General features: G+C 43.8%; 1 protein-coding gene across 2 annotated transcripts in view; it reads left to right on the top strand.

Moving 5' to 3' along the window:
• Positions 1 to 674: 674 nt before the first annotated feature.
• Positions 675 to 14488, top strand: part of PLEKHM3 (pleckstrin homology domain containing M3) — a 158115-nt gene continuing 144301 nt past the window's right edge. The window contains exon 1 of one of the 2 annotated variants that reach the window (XM_084892969.1): positions 675 to 914. The gene's annotated coding sequence lies outside the window, so the exon portion shown is untranslated. The remainder of the gene's footprint in view (positions 915 to 14488) is intronic. The other variant, XM_084892968.1, reaches the window with a different exon arrangement.

Raw genomic sequence — 14488 nt, 5'->3', positions numbered from 1 at the left:
GGTGGATGGGAGGTGATCAACCAAAGAACTTGCATGCATCTATGCATAACCCATGGACACAGACAATAGGGTGGTGAAGGCCTGGGGAGGGGGCGGGCTGGAGGAGGTCCATGGAGGGTGGGGGGGGAAGGGGGGACTCTGTAATGCTTTCTTTATTTTAAAAAATTTCTTTATTGATTATGGTATCACATAATTGTCCTCATCCCTCCATTCCCACCCCAAACCCCTCCCCATGTATGCCCCTGCCCCCTGTTGTCCATGGCCACTGGCTAGGCCCATATGCATGCACACAAGTCCTTTGGTTGATCTCTCCCCGTTATCCCCACCCTCCCCTACTTTCCCTCTGAGGTTTGACGGTCTGATTGCTGCTTCCCTGTCTCCAGGCCTGTTTCTGTTCATCAATTTAAGTTGTTCATTATTTCCCCTAGATGCGTTCAATCATGTGATACAAGGCATACTTTCAACAACCAAGATAAAAATAAATAGAAATGGGTCCGGGCCCTGCTATGTCCCAAGTGACATTTTCCAATTGCAAAACCTGATCTGGGCGTGGGGAGGAGCGAAGAGGAGACTCCCCGGCCCATGACACAGCTTCCGAGGTGTGTGGATGCACCCAGCCACCCGGTGGAGGAAAAAAACAAAGGCGGGGCCGCAGGGTGCGGTCCGGGGCGGCGGCCCCGGGGCAGGAACGAGGCTGCGCGGCCTGGAACCTTGTGCGCGGGCCGCGGCGCCCCGGCCGCGGGGGAAGCCTTTCCGGGTGGGACCGGGGCCGCTTGTAAACAGAGCGCCGGGCGGGGATGGCTGGCGGCCGGCGCGGCGGGCGGCGCGGCGGGCCGGGCGGGTGAGGAGGCCCAGCCCCAGCCCGGAGTAGCCGGCGGGCCGGGCCGGTGAAGGGACGGCGGCGGCGGGGCCAGGTGAGCATCTGCCCGCCGGCGGGGGCGGGGTGACCGGGCTGTCCGTGTCGGAGACGCTCCCCGGGGCAGCGGCTGCTGCTCCCACGCCCTGGTTTTTACTTTATTATTTTATTTTTATGTCATTCTGGAGGCTGCGCTAACATGCACGGGTGATGGGTGCGGGGAGACTCCCGGCGCCTGGATGCTCTTGTGGATGGACTCGGGGTGCGAGCCGCAGGCGGTGGTGAAATTGCCGGTCCGGTTCTGTGTGTTGTCTGTTATCCCCCCGCCCGCCTCCCCCGGGTCCTAAAGCCCAACGCTCAGCGGAGCCTTCAAGCTGGGGCTCCCATAGACACACGTAGTGTGCCCTCTGTCACTTTAATTAATGTGAACTAAGTGCAGCTGTGTCACCGATGACAAGCATGGTTTGGTCTTCTGTCAGAGAACTGAAAACAGCAGGATGAGGGAATTTCAGACCCACTCCTCCAATGAGAGAGGTTCCTACCGACACACACACCTGGTGACAAGCTAAGACTGATCCAGGTTTGTAGCTTGCAAAGCAGGGCGTGCTTGGATTTCCCAGGTGAGACTGAGGTTGAGCTAGCTGCTGTTGTAAACTTATGTGGAAGTTTTTATCCTCCTTTGCTTTTCTCCTCCTTGCAGAAGAGGAACACCTGTGTTGTTGTTTTTTTTCTTCCTGTAATATTTTCATCTCAGCGGTCACAGTGAATGGCGATTGGTATTCACTCATAAGTTATTTTATTATAAACTATTACATGTAAGTTTTCATTGGAGTACCTAAAATACATACAAGACCGTTTTTGTTTCGTTAACTTCATGAAAAATGCCTGAACCATCATTGGTCTAAAATAGGGGTGTTGAACTCAATCAGAGAAGGGGCCAAAATCTAAAATCCAGCCTAAATCGCGGGCCGAATGGTTTACTGAACAGTCATAAACTGACAATGTCATAAACTGACAGCGGAGTGCAGTGATGACAGCGCAGTGCGGGCCACATTGCAAGGCCTGGCGGGCTGGATTTGGCCCTCGGGCCTTGTGTTTGACACATGTGGAGACTCTAAAAGGTCATTAGACATGTATCTCTTTGGCGACATAATGTAACCTTTAGTTAGTGGAAGAATATTAGGTAACATTGCACATAGAGAAGTGTTTTAAATGTATACATCAAGGAAATGCCGTTGATGCCTGAAGAGGTTGTCTTTACCATGATTATTTTCACAATGTAGTGGTTTATAGCAGGAACTGTATAAAGCCAGATTGGGTTTGAGTTCCTTCTTGGTCACTTCCCATTTGTGATCTTGGACCATTTACTTACTACCTTTCTTACTCTGTAGAATGGGGATAAGAACAGTTCTTATCTCATAGGGTTGCTATGAGGAATACATGCATCAATATCTTTAAAGTACTTTGACAGTGCATGTAGCAATTGTTATATACGTGTTTGTTAATACATAAAATAAAAGTCAAGCAGTGTTGAGGGTAAGATGGTGGTAGCCAGGAGCTGGTGGGCAGGGAGGAGCAAAACTCCTGGTATGGAGTTTCAGTTTTGTAAGATGAAGAGTTCTAGAGATTGGTTGCACAACAGGGTGAATGTACTTAACGGTGCTGAACTGTACACTTACAACAGATTTAGATGGCAAATTTTATATAATGTGTATTGTAAGCATTTCCCCACAATTACAAATTTAAAAAAGCACCCGTGTTAGCTAAGTTATGTGTTAGCACACAGCAGCCCCGTCCACAGTTGCCATTGCTATCGTGAAAATGCAAGTCTGGCAGTCATCAGCAAGATTCGTTTATTCGGCAAATGTGTGCAGTTAAGACATCATTAAGAGCACAAACAACTTACAAAAAAAAAATAATACCGAAGAGTCTATGGCAGGCACAGTTCTAAAAATGCCCCTCATCCAAGATTGCATGCCCTGATCCTAGGAGCCTGTAAATATGATGAAATATCCATTGACTGTGTTTTATATGGCACAGTTGCATTTAGGAAAGGGAAATTATCTGGGTTGGCTTAATGTAATCCCAGGAGCCCATAAAAGTAGAGAGTTTTCTCTGCCTGGCAAATCAGAGAGATTTGAATCTGAGGAGGACTGACCCTGCTGTTTCTCTGTTGAAGATGGAAGGGACACTTGCGAAGGAACAGGGGCTACCTTGAGAAATTGGGGGGGGGGGGAGGGTTGAGTTACTGAGGGTCGCCCAGCATGGAAACTGGAACCTCAGACCTAGGGCTACAGGTAACTGGAGTCTGCCAACAAACTGCTCAGAACTGGATTCTGGGGCCCAGCCTTCAGTTCCAGGCCCCTCCTGGCCAGCACCTTGATGGCAGCCTTGTGAGGGGACCGGAGAAGAGAGTGCGGCCCGCTCAGACTCAGAAATTCGGAAATACAAAATGGTGTTGTGTGAAGCCACTGCGTTTGTGGAAAAGAATTATGGAGCAACAGAGAACAAGTACAGGCTCCAGCGGAAACATGGGCAAAAGACAGGAGCCGGCTATCCACAGAAGAGGAAATGAAACGGCGAGAGACATACGAACATGCGTTCTCTTACCATGAACCAAAGACATGAAACTGAAGCCATAGCAAGGTACATTTCCCCGGCTTTTGTGTTTACACAGATCTTTAAAAATGATAGCTCTCCACTTTAGTAAGTGTGCAGTGGCGCAGACATTCTCAAGCTGTGAGCGGTTTCTGAAAAGGCCGTTGGTTCAATGTATGAAAAACTTCACCAATGTTCCTACCCCTTGTACAGTAATTCCACTGCTAGCAATCTATCCAAAGGAACTTATGATACATGTTTTAAAAATGAATTTTCACAAATGTTTGAAACGTTTTGGTTAGAAAAGTCAGATATTGGCAAGGGGAACAGTTGAAACAAATTTTGGTACCATCAAAAGATATGGTGTTATACAGACATTTAAAAGGATATTTATGCCAAATTTTAACTATAGAAGGTGTTTACAAATTATTGTTAAGTGGGGGACAAATAGGATAGAGAACTGTATTATAGTATGTTCTCAACTATGTTTAAGAAAAAACAACCAGAAAGATCTACCAGCGTCAGAAAGGGGCCACTGAATAGGCTTCATTTACTTTCTCTTTTATACTTTTCTGTATTTTCAAAATGTTGAACGATGAACAGGTAGTATGATCACAATGGTCCGTAAACATTATTTTGGAAAATGTTAAGTCTCTGTGCTGTGGGGAATACAATGCATCTAAAACATTGTCTAGTTCAAATAATGGAGAAAATAAAAATCCATTCTGCAACTTAAATATGTGGCAGAAAGTGACTCTTCTGCCATCAGACGAGATTGGGCACGTTCACAGTGTATGGCCGTATACAGCAAGTGATTCTCTTAAAAGAAAAACTATGAGATAGGAAATAATAAATATTGTTGAATGTTGGAAATAAAGTGATCAGTGAAAGCTTTGTGGTAGAAGGATCGCTGAGTATCACCCTGAAATAATAGGAAAGAAGGTACAGGGTTGAATTTTTATTAAAAGCCTTTGTTTTTTCATCGATGGATTTTAGGCTTTGGGCTATGGCCCCATTATCTTTACAAGTGGAAAATAAAGAACTATGATGGAGATGTAACCTTCTGCAAAAAGAAGAAAAGGAAAACTATGCATGTTTTTTTTTTTAAATATATTTTTATTGATTTTTTTACAGAGAAGAAGTGAGAGAGATAGAGAGCTAGAAACGTCGAAGAGAGAGAAACACCGACCAGCTGCCTCTTGCACGCCCCCCACCAGGGATGTGCCTGCAACCAACATACATGCCCCTGACCGGAATCGAACCTGGGACCTTTCAGTCCACAGACCGACGCTCTACCACTGAGCCAAACCGGTTTCGGCCTATGCATGTTATGTCTAGGAAAACCAAGCGGGACCTAGGCTATTAACATTTGCATTTAAAAACACCCAAAGCTGTCCAGTTGGTGTGGCTCAGTGGTTGAGCATTGACCTATGAACCAGGAGGTCACAGTTCGATTCCTGGGAAGGTCAGAGCACAGGCTGGATTACCAGTGTGGGGTGTGCAGGAGGCAGTCAGTCAATGATTCTCTCTCATCATTGATGTTTCTCTCTCCCTTCCTCTCTGAAATAAATAAAAATACATTAAAAAACCCCAAAAACATCCAAAGCTAGTATTTTATCAGATACTTGATATCCTCTATTCCAGTTCAATCATGGGTGTAGCCTAGTATTTGAAGTCAGTTACAAAGCAGGCAGGTAGATGGGCGCCACTCTAATTACTAGCTTCAGAACACCGGATTTGAATAGAAAGCATGGGCAGGTTTTTTAGAATACCTTCTCTCTAGAGTCTCTAGACCAGTGGTTCTCAACCTTTCTAATGCCTCGACCCTTAATACAGTTCCTCATGTTGTGGTGACCCACAATCATAACATTATTTTCATTGCTACTTCATAACTATAATTTTGCTATTGTTATGAATCATAATTAAATATCTGTGTTTTCTGATGGTCTTAGGCTCTATAGCAGCGGTTCTCAACTGTAGGTTGCGACCCACAGGTTGAGAACTGCTAGCAGGGTCGCCTAAGGCATTCCTTCATTTTTCCCACTGGCTGCTCCCTTTCCTATTTTCACTTTATCCTACCACACCTATAGCTGCTAACCAAATGCTGCTTTTCTGCATGGGAAATGTTAAACCCTGAAACCTGTGGTCAGCAAACTGCGGCTCGCAAGCCACATGCAGCACTTTGGCCCCTTGAGTGTGGCTCTTCCACAAAATACCATGGCCTGGGTGAGTCTATTTTGAATAAGTGGCATTAGAAGACATTTATATTTAAAAAATTTGGCTCTCAAAAGAAATTTCAATCGTCGTTCTGTTGATATTTGGCTCTGTTGACTAATGAGTTTGCCGACCACTGTCTTAAACCATTTGGAGGGATATCTAGCAAGAATTGCTTTTTTCTTTTCCTATTAGGGTAGATTTTGTATTTGGTTTATAAGTTGCCAAATGATATGCTAGTTTGGAGCTTCTGGTGCTAAATAATTCAGAGGACTGAGGAGTGAGTAAGAAGGTGATAAAAATGACCACCAGTAGTCAATTCCATGCATTATGTTTGCTCTGTTTCATGGCCACTGTAGATATTACCAAACAGACAATAAAAAGTCCACATAATTTATTTTTATACTGACAAGAAGGTAAGAACTTTATTTGGTCCGTGAGTGTAATTAATCTTGATGGTAACATGGGTCATGAGCAGAAATCAAAGTCAAAATACAGAGGCGATTGCATTGAGATATCAGGCCTGCTGTTCTCATTAACATTTTGTTTGTTTTTCACATACTCATTAACTGTTAATTTGAGTTATGTGTTTCAAATTGGGTTCCCAGGTTATATGCCACCTGAGTGTGGTAGAGATTTATTTGTTCAGTTATCTTGATTAGCGTAAACCATTTATAATTCAATACAAACTAAAGCTGCCTGTTCTGCCTTATCTGGTTTCGTTTGGCCATTTATCTAACTGGGAATTTGCTCAATATCCACTTCACCTTGTGGTCTGTAGATGTGATTATAAATGTAGATTTTCAGTCACAGAACAGGAAGGTTAGAGAACATCAGAAATGTGACCAGCACTTTTTATGCTCCAGGAAATTGGCTAAATGATCTCCCTGGTGCTCTTGGTCCATTTTTATCAGCACTTTAATTTTTTCAGAACATTTTCTCTTCTGCCTTTAGGGATTCATTGATTAAACACATAAGAATTGAGCCCTTATTTTGTGCCATGGGACAGAAGCTAGGAATACAATATTGAACAAAATAGGCACATTCTTGCCTTCATGAAGCTTATCGTCTAGTGGGGCAGACAGTCGAGTAACCAGGCCATTTTACACAGAGTGAGAAGTATGATAATTGAGACATCAGGGCGCTACAGGAGCACATAAGAGGGAGGACCAAAACGGACATCCAAGCTGTGTGCCTGTGTGCTGCAGGAAGGTGTGTGGAGAGGGAGACTAAAGAGATAAGCCCAGGAGAGTAATGGCCATGAGCTCCTACAGGCAATGTTAAGGAGTATGGTTTATCCGGAAGATAACAGGGTTTTAGTTTTAGAAATGGCTGCAGTGTGGCAAATGGATTCCTGGAGGGCAAGACTGACTGGCAGAAGACGATAGTGGTGTCTGAACTACGACAGTAACAAAGGAGAGCAATGGGTAGATTCTGCAGATCTTGTAGAGGCAGAATCAGTATGACCAGCTGATCTGGAGTGGTTGTGGGTGAGGAAGCCTGAAGGGTCAAAGGTGATGTTCATCTTTCTGGAGTGGATGATGATGCCCTTCACTATATGGAGAATGCCAGGGGGAGGGGCAGGCTGAGGGTGAGATGAAGAGTTTGGTTTTGTGCCTGCTGGGAACTGGGAGACAACCAAATGCAGTTGCGTATATGAGTCTAGAGCTCAGAACAGTCCATTCCTCATCTACCACGTGCATTGTAGCTGAAGCCACAGGATTAGAGAAGACCATTGAGGAAGAGGAACTTATTAGGAGGGAGAATGGAGGAATGCCTTCATGTATGATATGGGCAGAGGAAGGAGCTCCTAGAAGGGCCTGAAAGGAGCACCCAGAGATCAAGGAGAAATACCAGACCGACTGTGTCAGTGAATTCACGAGAGCAATGCAAAGAGTGGGTGTTCAATAGGCCAGCTGCTGCTGAGAGGTCAGTCAGGAGCGGGGTGGAAAGTCTCCTGGGTTTAGCAACAAGGAAATTGTTAACCCCTGCCTGTGCGGTTTCAGCCGGGCAGAACCAGATTGCTCTGGGGGAGAATGAATGGGTGGTGAGAGGTGGAGTCAGAAAATATAAAGAATAAATTTCAAGAAACTTGGAAGGAAAAGGGAGGAGGGAGAAGTGTCCTAGCTGTGGAGGAACTTGGGGACAAGGGAGGGTATTACTTACTTTTTCTTTAAGAAGAGACACTCCTCTGAGCCATCCTCCATCTCGCACCCTGGAATCCCTTCACTGCAGGACCATTAGAAAAGCCGGTGCATAGCAACCCGTGCTGCCTTGAACAGTGCAGGAGGGACCCTTGACTAAATTAAAACCTTTTCCCAGAACTTCCTGAACTCATTGCTCTCACCACTCTCTTCACCAGTTAGTTGGTTTATAATGGAAGGAAATGAGAGAGAATATGGTGACCCTTTTCCTGGGACCACGCAGACAACCCCAATCTCCATCCCTCACCCTTCTTTGGCGTTCACAGAGTACTGCATCCTCTCATTGATCCACACCCCAAAACAACCTGTGAAGAAGGCAGAACCTGAAATTCAGGTTCAAGTGACTCGCCCAGAATTCTACATCTGGTACTGGTGCATGGAAGGTTCAAGCTAAGGTGTTCTAATTCCACATCTTTTGATCCAAAAGTAATTTCCCTTCATTGAAAGGTTGGATCTGCTGCCTATATTCTCCCTGTAGTGGGGTCATAGGAAACCCTGGGCTTATTGTCTTCTAGTATATTTAAGAAATAAGACGGAAAGTTGTGTGTCAACTTCGTTATTTTGTTTGTACACTGGTATTTCACCCCCATCAACCCTATCCTCCCCCCCCCAAAAAAAAAAACAAAAAAAACAAAACCAGTTGGTTTTAGAAGGAGGCAGTTTATTTGGACATGCCTTAATACACAAAATGTGTTTGAATTATCTATAGTCACATCTGATCTGAAACTATTTAATTCTTTTGACACAAACACTTATTTCCAGGTTTTTAAAAAGCAAACATTGTTACAAGTGTTTGTATTTATTGGCTAAAAGAAAAATGATGTCCTAGGGAAACATTAGTGAAAGGTTTGTGCAATTAGGACTATGCAAACATTTGCAAAAGCACTTGTTTGGCCTAAATGAAGTCAGTTATTATACCCTTGTAGGTATTCCAAATATTGTGTAAGGTCACTAAGAGAATTGAGGTTAGCTATTTAGAGAACAGCCTTTTATTCTGTTTGTTCAGGGACCTCTCATCCACCATTCCAACGACAGAAGTATTACAGAGGTGACTTTTTTTTTTTTTTTTTTTTTTTTTTGTAAATTAAGTATAAACTATTTCCCTGGGCATAAAGATGACATTTAGCAATTAACTTTCTGAGTTGTGGGATTAACAAACAGTAATATTTAAAAATCAACATTAAAGTTGCTTGTGCTTTGACATTAAAATTCAGAGCATCATGTGTGTAAAATTTTAGCTGCATTATCTCAAAACAATTTACTATGAATTATGTGATATAGGAATGACATAATATGCATTATGTGATATAGGAATGTAAGTGCATTTTAAAGACTTTTAAAAATTTATTTTTAGAGAGAGTAAGGGAGAGAGAGGAAATGAGAGGGAGATACCCATCCATCAGCTACTTCTTGCATGCCCCCATTGGGATGGAGCTTGCAACCTGGGGATGGAGCCTGCAACTTGGGCATGTGCCCTAACTGGGAAGTGAACCGGCAACCTTTCGGTCTACTGGATGACACCCAACCAATTGAGCCACACCTGCCAGGGCTATGTGTGCATTTTAGTCTTGCTTCCTCTCACTTATTGGCCATATCACCTTGAGCAATGTATGTTACTTCTTAAATCTCTATTTCCTTATCTGTAAAGTGGTGATGATAGTGGCGGCTCTCTAGTAGGGTCGTTGTGAGGATTTACCAGTGTAATGCAGAGAAAGGGCTTACCATGCTGACTGCCCTTTAGTAAGTACTCAGGAAGTATTCGCTGTGACTCTTCAATCTTGCTCTTGGCTTAGAAATTATAAGAGCTATCTTTGTTGCTTAAAATATTTTTATTAAGTACATCATTCCACATTTAACACGTGTCTGTCCACATTGAAGGAGTCCTTGGTAGGACGTTTTTAGAGTTTAATTTAGTAGTAGTGTCTGATGCTGGGCAACTATTTGAGTCCCAACTATCGTATGCCTATCATTCTAATGTCAGATCAAGGAAATAAAGGCCAACCAGAGTTCCAGAATGCAACTCCAGAATGCTTACATGCTGCAGGGTTGTTTTGTAAAAATTCATTCCATACCAATAATAGTCCATAATAAAAGAAATTTAGACTCAGATTTGGAGATAAAAGTCTAGTTTCTACTCTCCTTCTCCTTCATACCTTTTAACTTTTCCTTTATCCCGTGTGATGGGCTGAGGGTTTTCTGGCCTTCATGTTGTACATAGGAAAATAACAAGGACTCATCCTGCTATTGTGCCTTACCTTGTCCTTATCTCTGAGGGTCAAAGACAGTATTTTGTCTGCCTTTGCCAGCCTTGCTTTGCCTTTGTAGCCAACGTTATTGTCACAGATTAATTCCAAAAGGGAGGGGTCATGGATGCAGCCCATCACCACGGAGTGTAGCTGTCCTTTCAAATGAGAAGTGAGTCACCTTTTGATCTTACCATGGGCTGTTTCTCGCCAGGTGCCATTCAACAAAGACCCAGGCTTACTTTTTTTAGCAGGTTCCAGTGTCGCAGAGAAAGAAGAAAAATCAGTTAATTACCGTTTGTGTACATTCACTGTGAATACCCACGGGAAGCAGTTTTGTAAATGTGTGCTAACTTACAAGCTGGTTGTTGTTTGAAGGCTAGAGTTGTAAGTAGTCTCCCTCCTGCTAACCAGCTGCAATGACCTAAGGAATTGAAGTCAACAGGAAGTGAGGCGATTATTCATTTCCTGTAACACCTAGCAAAGGCCTTCTGTTGAGCAGGTGTGCCCGTGGGTCAGACAGACTTGGACAGCTTGTGAAGAAGCCCTCTGCACGCTGGCCTCCCCTCTGTGCGGCTGTTAGTTCACTCCGAGCTCGCTCCTGGGGGGGAACCAGCTTCAGGACGGAAGCCCCCCCATTGCTAGCGCAGGTACATTGGTTCTGTTTGTGTTTGTTTCCTTTGTCTCTGGCTTCTTTCTACTGAAGTCATCTATATGAAGACATACTATTACGTCATTTAATTGTGTTCCGTCACTTAAAACCCTTTATTGTCCCTTGATTAGTAACGATTCCTTACTTATTTTCCCATCACACCTTTTGTTTACTTCTGTTGACTCACATTCTTACACTTGGTTTTGTGTTGCTTCCCCATTGGCTAACTTGAAGGCAGGAGCCGTGTTTTGTGTTCCCAGCATCTGGCCCAGTGTTTGGGTACTTGACCTGGCCCATCCTTCTGTAAATGCTTGCTGAGCTGTGTGGTGAGGATTCAGCTAGCTTCTAATAGGAATGGGAATTGTCTTTGATTTTACAAAGAGCTTTGCGTGCATTACCCACACTGTGCTTCCCAGCTCTCTGAGGTAGGCGTGGGCAGGCCTTGGCAGGCTTCTCATTTTGCAGATGATAGGGGCCCAGAAGCACTGAGTCAGCCTGACTCGCTGGAAGTCATTCAGCTTAGAAGGCAATGCTAGGACATGAACCCTTTTCTGGTGTTAGTAATTATTGTTCTTGCCACTGCTACACCTCTGCCCACTGAATAAACTCAAAATTGGAAGCTCACACATGGGCTGAATTCAGCCTTACTTCTTGTTTGTGGTCCTTCTAACAAAAGTGATTCAAAAGGTAATTGAACTTGGGTGGCCACAGGACTTGGTAATTAGACAGGGGTTCCAGGAACTCTTTTTTCTCCCCATAGGGACTTCACTTGACAACAGATGAGTCATCTTGATCTCCTTCACCATCTTTAAAATAGCCTGCTACTTTATTCACCTCTCTCTGGTGAGATGCCTACATGTATTAAGAAGCATATCAGCGTCCAGCTGACGTGGCTCAGTGGTTGAGCATCAACCTATGAACCAAGAGGTCATTGTTCCATTCCAGGTCAGGGCACTTGCCTCGGTTGCAGGCTTGTCCCCAGTAGGGCGCAGCTGATCAATGATTCTCTCTGAATCTGAATGTTTCTATCTCTCCCTCTGCCTTCCTCTCTCTGAAATCAATACAAATATTTTTTAAAAGAAGCATATCAAGCATTGCATAAACTGTTTCTCAAGCCATGCATGTGAAGGTGGTCATTCTCAGTAAAGCCAAGTGATTTTTGCTCAGGTTACCTGAATTTGAAGAGTTTGTGAGAAAATTGGATTAAATTCAGTTCTGTGTTGCATTTGGAAATGTAGCTACCATTACTCAGGTTCAAGTAGAAGATTCTAAGTAATTATATGATCTGATGACATCTCTAAATCTAAAGCTACTTTCCTAGCTCTTTGGGTGTTTTGCATATCTGGGTCTCAGTGTACCTCCTTGGGGGTGTCATTACCTTTGTTGTCGTCTGTCACATGTTCAGCCAGGCCAGCTGGCTTTGCTCCGGGGCACCTACACGGACGCTGTCAGTTACTCCCTGTTGCAGTTGGAGGCTGGTTCCAGCAACATGCGGTTGTTTTGATGGAAATTTTCACCGTCTTCATCTCAGTCCTGGGAAGAAGATAATTTGAATGGCATCTCGGTTTGTTTTTGAATCCCTCTTCCCTGCCATGGAGGTAAAGGGAAGTGGAAAACACGGAGTCTGCATTTTTGGGCACTTACATAACCGAAGCCTGTCTTGTTTCTAAAAGCAGGACATTGGAACTTGTTGGTTTTACAAAGTGGGTTTCCCAATCAGAAGCCTTGGCTCTTCCACCCGCGGTTGACTTAGGGGCATAATAACATCACCGCCTTCAATAACAGAGCAATCTGAGATTTGAAGTGCCAGGCTTATATTTAGTTTGGTTTCTGGGAAAACATCTTGGGGCATCAAATGCCTCAGTGATTTTGCAAGTGGCAAATAATAAACAAGCACAGAGATGTACTGAAACATGCTTCAAATGGATTGTCTAGGGGTATTTCAAAGGAGCATCTCCTGACTGGTGTTAGAAAGAGCTAACGCTCAAAGTCACTGGGAAAGGAGACCAGCTAAGCTACTGATGTGGAGTGGTTTCAAAATAATCCCCAAGTGCAGCCCAGGTGCTTTTGTTTCTGCAAAAGGTCTGAGTGAGGTCTTTTGCTACCTGACCTCTGCCATGTTATTTTTAAACCTGGTTTCAATAGCTTACAAGCTTTCTCTACCAAGAAAACATTTAAAAGCTCAAACCAACATATTTTGGAAAGCATGTCAGATTTTACATCAGTGAGCCTATAATGAATTCACATATGCTTTTGTCAGAAAACCCAGAGTGGTCTTTATATTTACAGATGTCAGTGCTGTGCAAACACACACTTTACGCAGTTGTTCATTCAACAAATCCTTATCAAGCACCTATTGTGTCCTGGCCATACTTCTAGGCCCAAAGGAGGATTATAAAAATGAAATGGGGTAGAACTGCTGTTCTCAAGTTGATGTAAGTACAGTAGGGTAGGTGTGTGACTTAAGGCAGTTTATATATCTTTGGGCCTTAGTTTCTCATCTGTAAAATGGAGACAACAGTGCTCACATTGATCATTATGATTGTTAGAGATATAAAGTATCAAGTGATGTAACTGGCACAAAATAGGCTTTTGATAAATTATGCAGTAAATGTTATCATCATCATTTCAGAAAGAACAGGCAGTGTGTGGTCTATGTGTTGGGGGCAGTACCAAAGACATGTGGATGTTTAAAGAGAGAGCAGACTGTTTTAGGATCAGGGATCAACAAATGCTTGTGGCAGAGTGGATAGCATTGGAGCTTGAAGAGTGGATAAAGTTTCAGTAGGTAGAGGTGGATAGAGGGGGCCTCAGAGATGACTGTAAGCAAAGTCTTGGAGCTGAGAAAGCAGGACATTTGGGAAAGAGCATTTAAGTTTGGAGGAAAAGAGTTTATTTTATGGAAGAGAAGTGGGAAGTTGTACAGGCAAGTGAGGCGAGGATTGTGAAAGGCCTAGAGTGGCAGGTTAAAGAGTTGGACATTGTGGTCAGTCGAAGCTTCATTAAAAGATTTTATCTGCTACGGTCTCCCAGTGTCTAGTACTTTGTCCAGCCCTTCGAGAGCACTCTGCAAATATTAATTGAATCAATAACTGAGTATGATTTTAGACAAATTGAGCTTAACTTTGCCATGAGATATGCCAGGGTAGATCTGCCCACAAGTAGTTGGGATGGTGGGACCAGAGGTCAGGCTGAGGTGGAGACTGAAGGTGGACATTTGGGAGGCTTGAACGTAGAAGTATTGTTGAAGTCACCAGTCTGGATAAATTGACCAGAAAAACCACAGGTAGCTGTAGTGGGAGAAGAGAGCTTAGGCAGTGTCCCCACTTGATGAGGTGACCGGTAAGGACAGGAGGAAGATGGAGACTGAGAATGAGAGGGAAACTGAGAGTGTGGTGTCTCTGAAACCCAGGGGAAATGTTTGAGAGGCAGATTAATAGCGTCAAGGAGGGTCAGGACTTGAAGAGCCGTGGGTGTGTAAGGAGGAGGTCGGGGTAGCCGGGGAAGAGACATTCAGTCAGGTGGTGTCAGGTTGTAAGGTGTAAGTGGCACAGCACACTCTGGGACATTTGTTTCTTTTGTCAGAGTTAGTATTTGCCAGAATTTGCTTTTTGAGCATACATTTAACAGCGTGCCCAAACTGTGTATATAATCTGATTCCAATGAAATATTGGACAGAAACATACCTATTGATTTTTTTTCTCTGAGTTATTGGATTGTG

The sequence above is a fragment of the Pipistrellus hanaki genome (assembly GCF_964339955.1).
Source record: "Pipistrellus hanaki genome assembly, chromosome: 8".
In the NCBI taxonomy this organism is placed as follows: Eukaryota; Metazoa; Chordata; class Mammalia; order Chiroptera; family Vespertilionidae; genus Pipistrellus; species Pipistrellus hanaki.
Note: the sequence above shows the minus strand (reverse complement) of the source record. Positions and strands in the feature narration are given on the sequence as shown.